The sequence below is a fragment of the Nuphar pumila genome, chromosome 6 (genome assembly GCF_984573655.1).
Source record: "Nuphar pumila chromosome 6, dmNupPumi1.hap1.1, whole genome shotgun sequence".
In the NCBI taxonomy this organism is placed as follows: Eukaryota; Viridiplantae; Streptophyta; class Magnoliopsida; order Nymphaeales; family Nymphaeaceae; genus Nuphar; species Nuphar pumila.
Genome location: NC_143254.1, coordinates 1,979,466 through 1,993,504, shown reverse-complemented (window position 1 = coordinate 1,993,504; position 14,039 = coordinate 1,979,466). Strand labels below are relative to the sequence as shown.

Below are 14,039 nucleotides of genomic sequence, written 5' to 3'. Positions count from 1 at the left end.
CCCAGCGAAACAGGCCTGGGTCCCGTTGCATTACAAACTGGATTGGGTCCTCTTGGATCTGGGCCCATCAACAAAGGTTCGCCAACTCCAGCTCGCAGGGATGCGGCTACGGAGCCTCCCCGTGTGGGGTCGGGGAAGAGATGCACGTCTCTCCCAAGCTGGGCTGATAGGACCGGGCCAGCAGCAGGGTCCAGCGTGATGCTGGGCCCCTGCCGACCCAGCTCACTCTGCGACACAGCCCGAGCGAGGCCCTGCGACGATCCTGGGCCTGCAGGTGGACCCAGCGCAACACTGGGGTCCTGCAGGCTCAGGTTGACCCTCAGCGCACTTGCTGTTGCGCCTGGCCACGCACCGTGGCCTGCAGGTGGACCCAGCGTACCGCTGGGGCCCTGCAGGCTCGGGTCCACCTTTGAAACAGGCGCAGTCACCCGTTGTCGGAAGTGGGGTGCTCTTACCAGGGCATCGTTGTTCGCCGGGATCCCCTGGTGCTGTCGAGAGATGTCCGGACCATACATGGATGCTGGAACTGATGGGTAGGCCGAACCATTCATGGAGGCTGAAACAGGCGCATTCACTCGCTGTAGGGGTATCGGCTGGGATGATTCAGCCCCTTGGAGGTTCAGATTTGCAGACACGCCATTAGCGAAGTCTGCATCTGGTACTGTGCACGGCCCCTTGCGCGACTCGAGTGCTGTCAAGCGATTATCCATCCCATCCAACCTTTTCGATAGGCCTGCAACATCCCGGATCACGCGCAACACATTCTCTTGTATTTTCGTCAACACCTCCATGACACGCAGCATGGGATCTTCGCTGCTCGCCTCCTCACGCACTTCGCCTTGTACCGGATCGGTTCCCTCCTCAAGAGCCATACCGCTGATGAAGGTGGAACGCCCGCTGCTCTGATACCACTTTGATGCAATCCACGTTGGAGGAGAGGAGAAATAATGGCCCACCGTGAATCAGTGGGACTGATCTTCTTTATTAAACTCAGAAATGCTTCAATAAACAATAGGAAAATGCAATAACAGGGAAGGAAGTAAAGGAAAAATAGTAAACAAGTAAATGAACAGGAAAACTGCTGGAAGGAAAAGACGGTTGGAGCTTTTCAGTAATCTCCCCTTCACGCAACCCTAGGCAGGGCCTTTTAAAGTCTGTTTACTGGACCGGGTCGTGGGTCCAGATCTGGATCCGACCCACGATCCGGGTCAGTCTCTCTTTGCAGCTGGTTCTGGGGCGTGCGAGCTCCACCACGCCTGACGTAGGTGCGCAGGGGTACCTCCCTGCGTTGTGGCTCCGTCCCTGCAAGTGAGTCATATGCGCAAAGTCCTTCATCTGCCCTTTGTGGCAGATCGGGTGGCACGATGGACCCAATCGGGTCCTGCCCTGCATCAGAAGCTATATATCTTCTTAGACAACTTATTGAGAGATATAAAGAGAGGAACAAAGATTTGCATATGGTTTTTATTGATTTAGAGAAGGCATACGATAGAGTACCTAGGGATGTTCTCTGGTGGACAATAATGAAGAAAGGTGTTTCTCTCAAGTACATTAGTATAATTAAAGATATGTACGAAGGAGTAGTAACCAATGTCTGCACTTGTGGAGGGGTGACAACCAATTTTCCTATAACGGTTGGGTTACATCAAGGATCTGCTTTAAGACCTTTCCTATTTGCTATTGTGATGGATGAGCTTACGAGATCAATTCAAGAAAATATGCCATGGTGTATGTTGTTTGCTGATGATATTGTTTTGATTGATAAGTCTAGAGTTGGGGTTAATGCTAAGTTAGAATTATGGAAACAGGCATTGGAAGCAAGAGGTTTTAAGTTGAGTAAGAGTAAGACAGAATATATGGAATGTCGGTTTAGTAAGCAACGAAGTAGGGATGGGAATGTAGTTAAGCTTGGTGAGCAAGAAATACCGGTGGATGATTGTTTCAAATAGTTGTGATCTATCATTCAAAAGTATGGAGAAATTGATGGAGATGTAAATCTTAGGATAAAGGTTGGGTGGATGAAATGAAAAAGTGCAACTGAAGTGTTGTGCGATCGTAGAATGCCTTTGCAGTTGAAGGAAAAGTTTTATAGGATGACTATTAGGCCTTCTTTACTATATGGTACGGGATGTTAGGCTGCCAAGAGACATCATATTCAAAAAATGAGTGTAGCTAAGATGCGTATGCTTAGATGGATGTGTGGAAATACAATAAAAGATAAGATGCAGAACGAGGAGATACGTAAAAAGGTAGGAGTTGCATCCATTGAAAATAAGATAAGAGAGAATCGTTTACGATGGTTTGGACATATTCGGCGAAGGCCTAATGATGCTCCAGTTAGAAGGATGGAGAAATGGGAAAATATATTAGTTAAAAGAGGTCGGGGTAGGCCTAGGAAGACTTGGATAGAGATGATAGGAAAGGATATGAATGCTTTGAACCTCACCGAGGACATGGCATTGGATAAAAATGATTGGAGGAGAAGGATTCATGTGGAAGACCCAGAATGTTTTTCTTTTTTGGTTCATATCGCCGACCCCAATTGTTTTGGGATGAAGGCGTAGTTGTTGTTGTATTTGATATTCTGATTCCTGATCTAGGGGACTCATATACACCTCAAGGACGACCAAGACGTATGGTTGAAAAGATCACCACATTGCATCATTATCGTATTGATGTGTTTTATGCTATTATTGATTTGCAACTTCAAGAGTTGAATGATCGTTTCACTGAAGCAAATACAGAGCTCCTCCTTTCAATGGCATGATTGAGTCCAAAGAATTCTTTTTCTGCTTTTGATAAAGATAAGTTGATTCGTCTTGCTAAGCTTTACCCTAAGGACTTTTCTAGAGTAAACATAATTGGACTTGAAAATCAATTGGATATATATATTGCAGAAATGCCAAACAGTGATCAGTTTTCAAGTTTAAAATCTTTAGCAGAGCTAGCAGAGATGATGGTAGTAACTTAAAATCACATTGTATTTTCTCATGTGTATCTATTGATTAAGTTGGCATTAACTTTGCCAGTTGCAACAAGTGTTGAAAGATCATTTTCAGCTATGAATAATATCAAAAGTCGTCTACGTAATAGAATGGGAGATGAATGGATCAATGATGCTTTGGTTACTTATATAGAGAAGGAGACATTTGATACCATCAGTGATGATGCAATTATGAATTGTTTTCAAAATATGAAAAATAGAAGATGCCAATTGTAAAATTTTCATGAATTTAGTTGTTTGTATTTCTTAAGTGAACAATCTTTATTTTAGTTTAAAAGTACAATTTAAGGTTTTATCTTATTATGTTCATAAATTTAGTTGTTTGTGTTTGTAACAATTGTTATTTTAATTCAAAGGCTTATTTAAGTTTTATCTCTCCACAAATGATTGTTCCTCTAGCAAAAAATTTATGGCTCTGCCACTAGTCTAAATAAATGGATCGTCCTTCAAGACCATAGCATTGTCTCCGAGACCTGAAGTTTGCCCACCCAACGAAAAACTTCGGGCTCTGCCATTGCCTTGGCCTTTTACTGATCATGGAGTTATTTCTCTGGTGGATGCCTCCTCCTCGCTGCAATTGATTCCCAAGATGAAGGTTGTTGATGTAAACAAGGAGGTTGGTGTCTCTATTGATCGTGCGTCTCCCCAGCAAGATACGTCCAAGTTGAAGGGTGTATTCATTGAGCTAAGTCGCTCATTTCCCTTGCTAGATCCGGTGGTAGGTATGATCAATGTTGGGTTAGTCCAACAATATCCCTCTAATAATGTTAACCTCGATTCTTCCATAAATCAATAGGATTCGAGATTGTTGTATGAATCACCCAAGGTGACAGATGGTGTTATGCTGAATCTTGCTCATGCGTGCGCTGATTCAAGGTTTTTGGGATCATCACATAATTCATTCAAGATGACAGATGATTGTGTGAATGGTGGTGAACTTAAGGACCCATTACATAACCCATCCAAGATGATGGATGGTGGTTGTGAAAAAAATCTGATCACTTTCTTGATTCTCTGAAGTCTGGTCTTGGTAAGGGAAACTCAGTTGTAAATATGGTCATACCTGATTGGTCTTGGGCCCAGATTGTTGGATGTCACTTGGTTGATCTGAATCTGCTTAGGCCTAAGCTGAGTAGGGAAGAGGGAAAAATCATTTTTATTATTCCTCAAGGTTTGTACATTAATCATATGAAGCCATATGAATTTTCTCTAGTGTGTAAATAAGATACGCGGTCTATGGAGCAAGAATTTTATGTGTTGGAGTTGTGCAAGAGATGAAAATTATGTGAAAAACCCATTTTCTCTGCTCTCCCTGAAAATGATTTTTTTGTTCGCTTTGGGAATAAGGAGGACCTGTTGAAGCATAATGAGGACATGTTGTATGTGCTTTAGTGGGGTCCTTGATGCTGACTGGGAGAACTTTGTTGATGGAACAATGGGATGGCTATGAGATCCCTATCTTTTATGGGTTGAAATCCCTCTCTATTTGGATTTTTATTACTGGTCTTCCTCTGGCTATGTGGTGCTAGGATATGTTTGCAATGGTTGCGAAAGGTTTGGTTGGTAAGCTTGTGGCAGTGGATGAGCGCACAAGTGCCAATATATGTCTTCACTTTGCTAGAATTTTGATTAAAGTACCTATTAATTGTGAGCTTATTGTTTCTGCACCTCTTGTATTGGGCAAACTATTCAAAGGTGATGGTTGGCAACCAACTCAAAAAAAAAGTGCATAAAGTTTGGGTTACCAAGGATCCTGTAAAAGAGTCTATGAACCCCTTTGATATCCTACAGGTCATTTCAATGGATGTGGACATTGGTGATTAGAGTTTGAAAGAGGCTCCCCAAACATTTTGGAGGTTCCTATTGTTGATTTCAATTATTTTCAGGTCATTTTCGACGATGTTAAGGAATCAGAAAATGTTTTACATGTTCAACATAATTCAGAACCTGAACCAAAGGATCCTCTAAGCGCTTCGAAGAATCCTATTATTGCTTCCAACCAGTTTATGATTTTATCTGATGTTGCTGGGAAAACAGTAAATGTCTAGCATGATCAACAGAATTTACAAAGGAAACCATTGGGTGTTGATTATGTGGTAGACAAAGAGTTTATTATTAATGATAATGGTGAGATTAAGCTGATTTCATTGGTTGACACTAAGAGTGTAGGGCCACCATCTGATGGGGATGGTCTTGACGTTGTCGGTGTCAAAGCATATGAGTGTGCTCAAGGTGGTACTTTGATGGATTCAATTGAGAAAGTGGACAACACATTCAATCCTCTGTACTAAGCAGAATGTGGAACATCCTAAGAAAGGTTTATCAGGGCAAGCTTCCAGGGTAAGTAACATCACTCTGTGACCGCATAGAGGCACTGATGGTAAGTACACAGGTAAGTATGGTGAAGATTTTTTCATAGAATATTAGGGGTTTTGCTAAACCCCAATCGCACAAGAATCTCCAATCTTTTATCTGGATTTATCATCTTGAGATGTTCATTATTGAACCAATGATTTTCTTTAAACACTTTTTATCTTTAAAGTATAAGTGCTAATTTTCATGTTATCCATGATGAGTTATGTGAGTATGATAGAATGTATATTATGTGTTTTTGGGACCAAGGCCGTGTGGAATGCTCAGATTTTTAGATCAACGATGGAGTTATTAGCAGTTTGGTTTTAGACCGAGCAAACAATAAGTGTTTCAAGGTTGCAGGTGTATACCTTAGCAATCATGCTGGACATAGATCAATGCAATTTGGAGCTTTGCTGGATATGATGAACCCTAAGCCTCTTTCTTGGGTGTTTATTAGAGACTTCAATTGTGTGCTTAATGATTCAGAAAAGACAAGGCTTCCTCCAAATATCTATTGTGCTTCAGAGTTTCATGATTTTATTGTAGCAGGAGTTTTTTTTGAAATTGGAGATCCAGAGGCAAGATACACTTGGACTAATAATAAAAAAGGCAGAGATAATGTGTAGTGTAGACTGGACTATTGCTTTATCAACTATTAGTGGTTTGATGATGTTGGTATGGACCGCTCGTTGAAGGTGTTTTTGAGATCGGTGGAGGACCATTCTTTGCTTGTTTTTTACTCTAAAATGGTTGTGAGAAAGAGTATAAAGCAACCTTTCAAATTCTTTGAGTGGTGGTTGTCAAAGTTAAAATGTTTGAAAATTATTTGAGATTGTTGGAGTACTCCGGAGTTTGGTTGTCCCATGATTTGTATATTGAATAAGCTGGATGATGTGAAATCAAAGCTACAAACCTGGAAGAAGGCTAGATCTGGGTACCTCGAAGGTAAAATTTAGTCTTTGCAGAACTAACTTCTGGTTGTGCAACAATTGATGAACTGCACTTCTCTTTCTCATGAGGATATTGAAACTGAATTTTAACTGAAGAAAGGTCTTAAAAAGACATTGGTGCAGGCGGAATCTCAATGAAGGCAAAAATCTTGTGTCCGTTGGTTTCGAGAGTGAGACATAAACACTAAATTTTTATGGCTTTAGTTAAAAGAAGGCATCACCAACACTATCAATAACCTTCTAATTGATAGCTCCCAAATTTCATAACATTCACGTATTAAAAGTGAGTGTTTCAAGTTCTTCCAAAACTTGCTTACTGAGGATGAGGACCGAGTTAACATATTTCCTTCTTAAGATGGGTCATGTGTGTCTCAAGAGGAGAATGAGATGTAGCTATCTCTTGTTTATGATGTACAAAGCTCGGGGGCCGGATGGGATTCTAGGTATGTTCCATCAAATATGTTGGGACATTGTAGGTAGTGTCATTATTGCAACTATCAAAGTTTTTTTTTGAAAGGAAAAAAATCATGAAAAATATCAATTCCACTTTGATTGCTTTAATCTTAAAAGCACAAGCGTAGACCAACTGAAGAAGTTTAGACCCATTGTGTTGTGTAACTTTTTATACAGAATTATTTTCAAGATTATGGTGAATAGAATGAGAGTTATTCTCACGAGAGTGATCTCCAAGAATCAAGAGACTTTTTTGAAAGGTAAGGATATTAGATAAAGTATTTTGCTTGCTCATGAATTGTTACATTCCCTTGATTAGAATTTTTTTTATGTATTATGTCTAAAGTTAGACCTTTTAAAAGCTTATGATAGAATTTCTTGATTTTTTTTAAGAACTCTCTTGTTTGATTGGTCTTTCATCCAATTTGGATAGAAAGAGTTATGCTTTGTGTTTTCATAGCCTCATTTCAAGTGTTGGTGAATGTAGTTTCAGAGAATTTTTTTTGGAGCACTAGGGGTCTCAGGCAGGAGGACCCTTTGTCCCTATATCTGTTTTTAATCATTATAGAGAGACTTTTCAGGAAGCTGAAATTAGGTGAATGCCAAAATTATATTGAGGCTGAGGCTGTTAAAGTCCCCTACTTTTCTCAAGACATCTCCTATATTTTCTTTATTGATGATATACTGTTTTTCTGCAATCCTTAAGAGAACCAAGTGTTGGCGCCTGCACAAAAAGATGAGATAGAAAATACATGAAGCGACCATGTTCGTTTGATAATGGCCGATGAGTGAACCCGATCTATCATCTTTGAGACGTTTGTCTCCTCAGTCGGTCGCAGCCCTTGATGAGTGCAGACCCTCCAGCGACGGTGAGCAGGATCCAAGTCCCAAAACAATCAACTATGTTGATTAGCTTCTGCATCTGCCTTGGGGTCTCTCATCAATACGCCTTTTATAGCATTAACCTTCATTAGGAGTTAAGATAATTGTTCCCTCCAAATGGTAAGGTTTATCCGATAGGGACACCTCTAAGAGAGTCCTTATACATGGGTGACTCCAACATTCTCCCACTTGTCCCAGCGATAAACCCTTAACTGAATACCTTATGGATTGATGAATAAATTGGCCTTTAAAATCTATTCTACAGATCCTTAGTTAAATCTCTAATCTTTATGAGATTAACAAAAAATGACCATAATAAGAATCAAAATTGTATGTGATCACTTTATTCATATGCATATATAAAAAAAAAAATTTAACAAGTTCATCCTCAATACATGTTCGGAATACAATCCTAGTGCTAGCCCTTTAGTAAGAGGATCATCAATCATCTCTTTGGTACAAATATTAACAATATGTACTAGATGATTCTCTGTCCTTTCTTTAACAAGAAAGTACTTTAATTTTATATGCTTACATGATGTAGTATTTTTATTGTTATTCAAAAAGGACACCGCAACTTCATTATTATAGTAGACCTTCAGTGGCTTCTCGATGGAATCAACCACCTTTAACTGTGATATGAAGTTCTTCAACTATATGGCCTGCGAAGTAGTCTCATACAATGCTATAAACTCTGCCTCCATGGTGTGAGCAACAGTGGTCGTTTGCTTCTCACTCCTCTAAGAAATCGCGCCCCCAGCAAGTAGGGAGACATACCCAGTAGTACACTTTCTACTATGAAGGCACCCTCCTAAGTCCGCATCTGAGTAGCCAATGACCTTGAGGTGATCAACCTTATGATACGTCAACATATAATCTTTTGTCCCTTGCAAATACCGCATGACTTTCTTAGCAGCCTTCTAATGGGATATGTCTGGGTTAGATTGAAATCTACCGAGCATCCTTACTGCAAAAGAAATATCTGTACGTGAACAAGTCTGCGCGTATTGCAAGCTGCCAACAACTGATGCATATGAATAAGCACTCATATGTGCTTTGTCAATATCGTTTTGTGGACAATCCTTTAGGCTCAGTTTATCACCTTTTGATATGAGTGATTCACCAGGAGAACAATTCTCCATCCCATATCTTTTTAATATCTTATTTATGTAGGATCTTTGGGAGAGACCTAGAAAACCTTTTGCTTTGTCTCGGAGGATCTCTATGCCAAGTACATAAGCAACCTCACTCATATTTTTCATGTCAAAATGTGATGTAAGAAACTGTTTTGTCTCTGCAAGTAACTTTATATCATTGGTTTCAAGTAGTATATTATCTACATACAACATCAATATGATGAACTTACTCTCACTTTTCTTAAGGTATATACATCGATCAATGATGTTTTCTGTAAATCCAAAAGTCACAATGACATGAAAAAATTTAATATACCATTGTCAGGAGGCCTGTTTAAGTCCATATATTGATTTGTTAAGCTTGCAAACCGAACGATCATCTTCAGAGAAACCAAGATGTTGATCCATGTATACCTCTTCATTCAGATCCCCGTTGTGGAACGTTGTTTTCACATCCATCTGATGTAGTTCTAAGTCATAATAAGCTACGAGGGCCAAAATTATCCTTATTGACTTCTTAGTTGAGACATGAGAAAATGTCTCATTATAGTCAATGTCATCCATCTGGGTGAATTCTTTAGCAACCAACCTTACCTTATGTCTCTCTATGTCACCTTTGTAGTCCCTTTTGGTCTTAAAGACCCATTTATACCCTATGAGTTTTACTCCTTTACGTAACTCGACAAGATCCCACACTTGATTCTTAGCCATAGAGTTCGACTCTTCTTTCATGACTTTTATTCCGTGCGAAAATTATTTGCTTTCAATAACTTCTATAAAAGTCAACGGGTCATCGTCTATATCTATGAAATCATCAGGCTCCTGAAGGTACATCACATAATCAGGATGTATGGCAGATTTCTTAACCCTTTTGGATCTCCAAACATGTCGTTCCACATGTTCAGATTGAATATGTTCATCCTGTTCGTGTTCTTTTGCATTATCCACAATGAGTTCATTTTGGATTTATGCATCAACAACCGGGTGATCAACCACATCAACATCAGAGATGATAATATGGTATCTCTCAGTGTTTTCCTCAACAGGTAGTGAGACTAAATCCTGTATTTTCTCAAAACCAAGATTTTGAAGTGCACTTAATCCGACTGAACCATTTTTAAGGAATTTTGCCTTATCTGTTTCAACAATATATGGTGAATGAGATGGGCAATAAAACCTGTATTCTTTTGATCTCTCTCGATAACCAATGAAATATCTGCCGGTTGTTCTTGGATCAAAGACTTTAATGTAGGGGTTATACAACTTAGCCTCTGCAGGACATCCCCATATGTGCATATATGACAGTGATGGTTTCCTACCTGTCCACAACTCGTAGGAAATTTTAGGCACATGCAGCCTTTCCCTCCAACGGCAGGCGGCCAACACAAATGCTTTAACTGGTTGGATGGCAAATACTAGTGCATCTTCTTCTGTCCAGTCTGCTGTTGTAGTTGCATCAGCAATTCTGGTTCCACCAAATCAAGGTTGATATATGGTCTTGCTGAGAAGAGTTGGGGTTTGTCCTTGTGTGGTCTTTAATTGATAGATAATGGCCTGGCTATCTTCCAGGACACAGGATAATAGACAAAATTTTGTTTTACGGACCTAATATTACAAAGGTTGTTTGTTTTCCAAAAACAATCATTGCTGCAACTTTGTGCAGAGCTATTTTCTTTTCTTTTTAATCATACAGTGGGAAAGTTCCATCTTTCAAGTGTAATTACTGGATTGAACAAAACAGGTTGTTCATGATGTGATCTTAAAGAAACTGAGAAGAATTGGACATGGTTTCTTATTGTTTCTTAAAGATATTGACATTTCTTTTGTTTTCTTTGCAACAGTTTCCCTTTTGAAACGTCCTAGGACTCTCCCAAATGCTCTAGGTATAGAGTACCAAAGTATTGACTCTGACCAACTTATGAAGCGTCTGCGCTCAGCAGCTCAACCTGTTGATGAGGTTAGTCCCGCTAATATCACTCTTTTTCTGGGAAAGGTTTTTATCGCTCTTGTTTGCACTTAGAGCATACTTGCTCTTATGCCCTTCTCTTTTTATCTTCACCATGTGATCAACGTACATTATCATCTTGCATTTTCCTCTGTTTTCCTTTCTTTGTTCTTCTTGTACATGTAACATATCCAGCTCCAGTTTCACAATCATCATGGTCATTGGAGGACCTTCCCAGAACGGTTGCACGTACTATTAATCAAGGGTCTATAGTCACAAGCATGGACTTTCATCCTACGCATCAAACATTGCTTCTTGGTATAATTTATTTGTGATGTTTTCATACATCATGCTGTTGTGGAAAGTACTGTTCATGTATCAGTTTGTTTGTCTTCCAACAGTTGGTTCTAGTAATGGTGAAGTAACGCTGTGGGAAGTTGGATCTCGGGAAAGGTTGTTGACCAAACCATTCAAGATAAGATATATGGCTGCATTATCATTACCGTTCCAGGTTCCTATCAGACCTTCACATCATGGTTCTCGAATAAGTACTTAACATTTGCTGGAAATGTTCAAGGGTTGTTCCAAAAATGTTCAATCACATGCTTTCCCAGGGTTTTCTTTTAACTTAAGAAAATGAATGATGTATGAAAGTGCTTCCTGTCTTTTTCTACTGCCCATTGTGCATATGAAAATAATGGTATTATCTGGAAGTACTGTTTCATGTTGCAGTAATATTTCTAGATGGGCATGCTTTCATGTGATTCACAATTACCATGGTGATCATTTCCAGGCACTACCAGCATATACATCCATGGCCAGTCTAAAAAGAAACATAAAAGTGTCTCTTCTTTAAATATGTATTGCCCCTATCTGCACCGCTTTTTCATTCGATGGTTGCTTTTCTGACATATGCATCTCTGTGGAAAAAATGCAAGCACAAGGTGTAAAATAGAGTTTTGTTTGTTTCAGGTGTTTTATGTTAATTTGCTTTTCGTTGATTTTTTTCCTCTGGATAATGTTATGAATAGTAGTTCTTAATAAGATTAAGATTTTTCTTTCCTTCATTACTGAGGTTTAACTTATTTGTTTCTAATGTTCTATTATGAAATGCTCTGCTGATATTGATAGGCTGCAATGACCAAAGACTTTTCTGCCTCCATCAGTAAAGTAACATGGAGTTCTGATGGGTGTGTACCCTTTACTTGTTGATATAGCTTCCATTGGATCCCTTTTCCTTGCTTGAAATCTTTCATTTGCTTGAGTACAGGGATTGCATTTACAAAGCACCTGGTTCATTTGCATGCTTACCACGGCCATGCTGATTTGCGACACCATTTGGAGGTTTGTAGGAGTGTTTTGCTCTAGATGCATATAAAAGTACATTCTGAAAAGTTATATTTCTTTGTCAGATTGATGCTCATGGTGGTAGAGTGAATGATTTAGCATTTTCTCATCCAAACAAGCAACTCTGCTTTGTAACTTGTGGAGATGATAAGTTGATAAAGGTGTGTGCTATAACATAATCTGTCTTCGTTGACAGAAACAACTGACTTTATTTGCTTTCTCTCTCTCTCACCCATTTTAAGTTCCAAAACATTGTGTATGCAGGTGTGGGATCTAAATGGAAGACGACTTTATACTTCTGAAGGACATGAGGCACCCGTTTATTCTGTGTCCGCATCATAAAGAAAATATTCAGGTAACTTCTTTGCTTTAATTGTCTAGCATGTATGTGTCTTCTAAGTCTTTAACATACTATGATAGTGATATTGAATAGAAGAACTGTTGAGAATGTGTCTTCATTGGAAGAAACCAAAACTTAGTTCCTACTAATGTCACAGAGCATTGTGATTTTCTCAGCAACGGAAAAATTCTGTAATAAATTAAAATAAAACAGTTTTGAGAAAATGTTGGAGAAATATTGGTATACATATATTTTTAAAAATATAGGAAAATATAATATAAATAAAAGATAAAAATATTAAAGAATTAAAGTGTTGATATCATGATATATCATGATAGAAGCACAGTATTTCAAAGTACCACCAATATTTGTAACTATGGTTTCTGTAAACATTCCACTTATCCATATTATTGTTCGGGTAGCTGAAGATTGCCCCTACAATTTATATTGTTCACAGCTTTTTATCGCCATTGTTTCCTTCATAAAAGCACAAATACCAAATGTCACTGTTCCTCCTTTCTAATGTGAAAAAAACAAGTGACCTATCTCCACCAGTCATCCTAGAAGGCAGTGACATGATGACCATAAAGATAGCCTTTGCGGGCATTACATTTCAGAAAAATGTAATACTTATTAAAGTTTTTTTGTATAAAATATGAAAATTTTTCTTTCACATGGTTGATGAATGTGTTCTGTATTAAACCATTTTATGCAATATTCCACTAGCTAGAGTTAAAAAAGTAACCAAAGAAGGTAGAATAATTTGAGCTAAGTGAACCAGAGCTTGTAAATTGTTCTGTTTGAATTTGCAGTTTATTTTTTCAACTGCCCTTGATGGGAAAATAAAGGCATGGTTATATGACAATTTGGGTTCAAGAGTACATTATGAAGCTCCTGGCCGCTGGTGTACAACAATGATGTATAGTGCTGATGGAAGTAGGTAAGTGAAGCCCGAATTTCAAATTTCTTAAGGGTTTTGTAAATCAAAATGTTTGATTACATTGATGGTAGTACTTCTGAGTGTTTGTTGCTTCCTTTGTGCCACCTAGATTGTTTTCTTGTGGGACAAGTAAAGATGGTGACTCGTACCTAGTTGAGTGGAATGAAAGTGAAGGTGCCATTAAGAGGACATATGCTGGATTCAAAAAGAAATCTGCTGGTGTTGTGCAATTTGATACCTCACAAAATCACTTTATGGCTGCTGGTGAAGATAACCAAATAAAATTTTGGGATATGGACAATGTCAACATTCTCAGGACAGCAGATGCTGATGGTGGACTTCTGGTGAGAATTTCATGTTCAAGTTATTATTAATATTATTATCATTATTATCATTATTATTCTGTTTTCTCTTCTCAATCACATTTTGACATATGGTTATCCGGTGCAGAGTTTGCCTCGGTTGAGATTCAATAGAGATGGAAGTCTTCTAGCTGTTACTACAGCAGACAATGGCTTCAAGATCCTTGCTAATGCAGATGGACTTCGGTACTTGCGTTCTATTGAAAACCGTTCTTTTGAAGCAAATAGGGCACCTATTGATACTCCTTTGATAAAGGTTCTACTTTCTTGATTATTATGTAGGTTTCCGCAATTTAGGAAAAAAAGAAAGAAAGAAAAGAAAATG

At 38.7% G+C, this 14,039-nt stretch overlaps 1 pseudogene; it reads left to right on the top strand.

Annotated features, from left to right (window-relative positions):
- Window positions 1–10,130: 10,130 nt before the first annotated feature.
- LOC149833644 (protein TPR1-like) overlaps window positions 10,131–14,039 on the top strand; it is a 29,652-nt pseudogene continuing 25,743 nt past the window's right edge.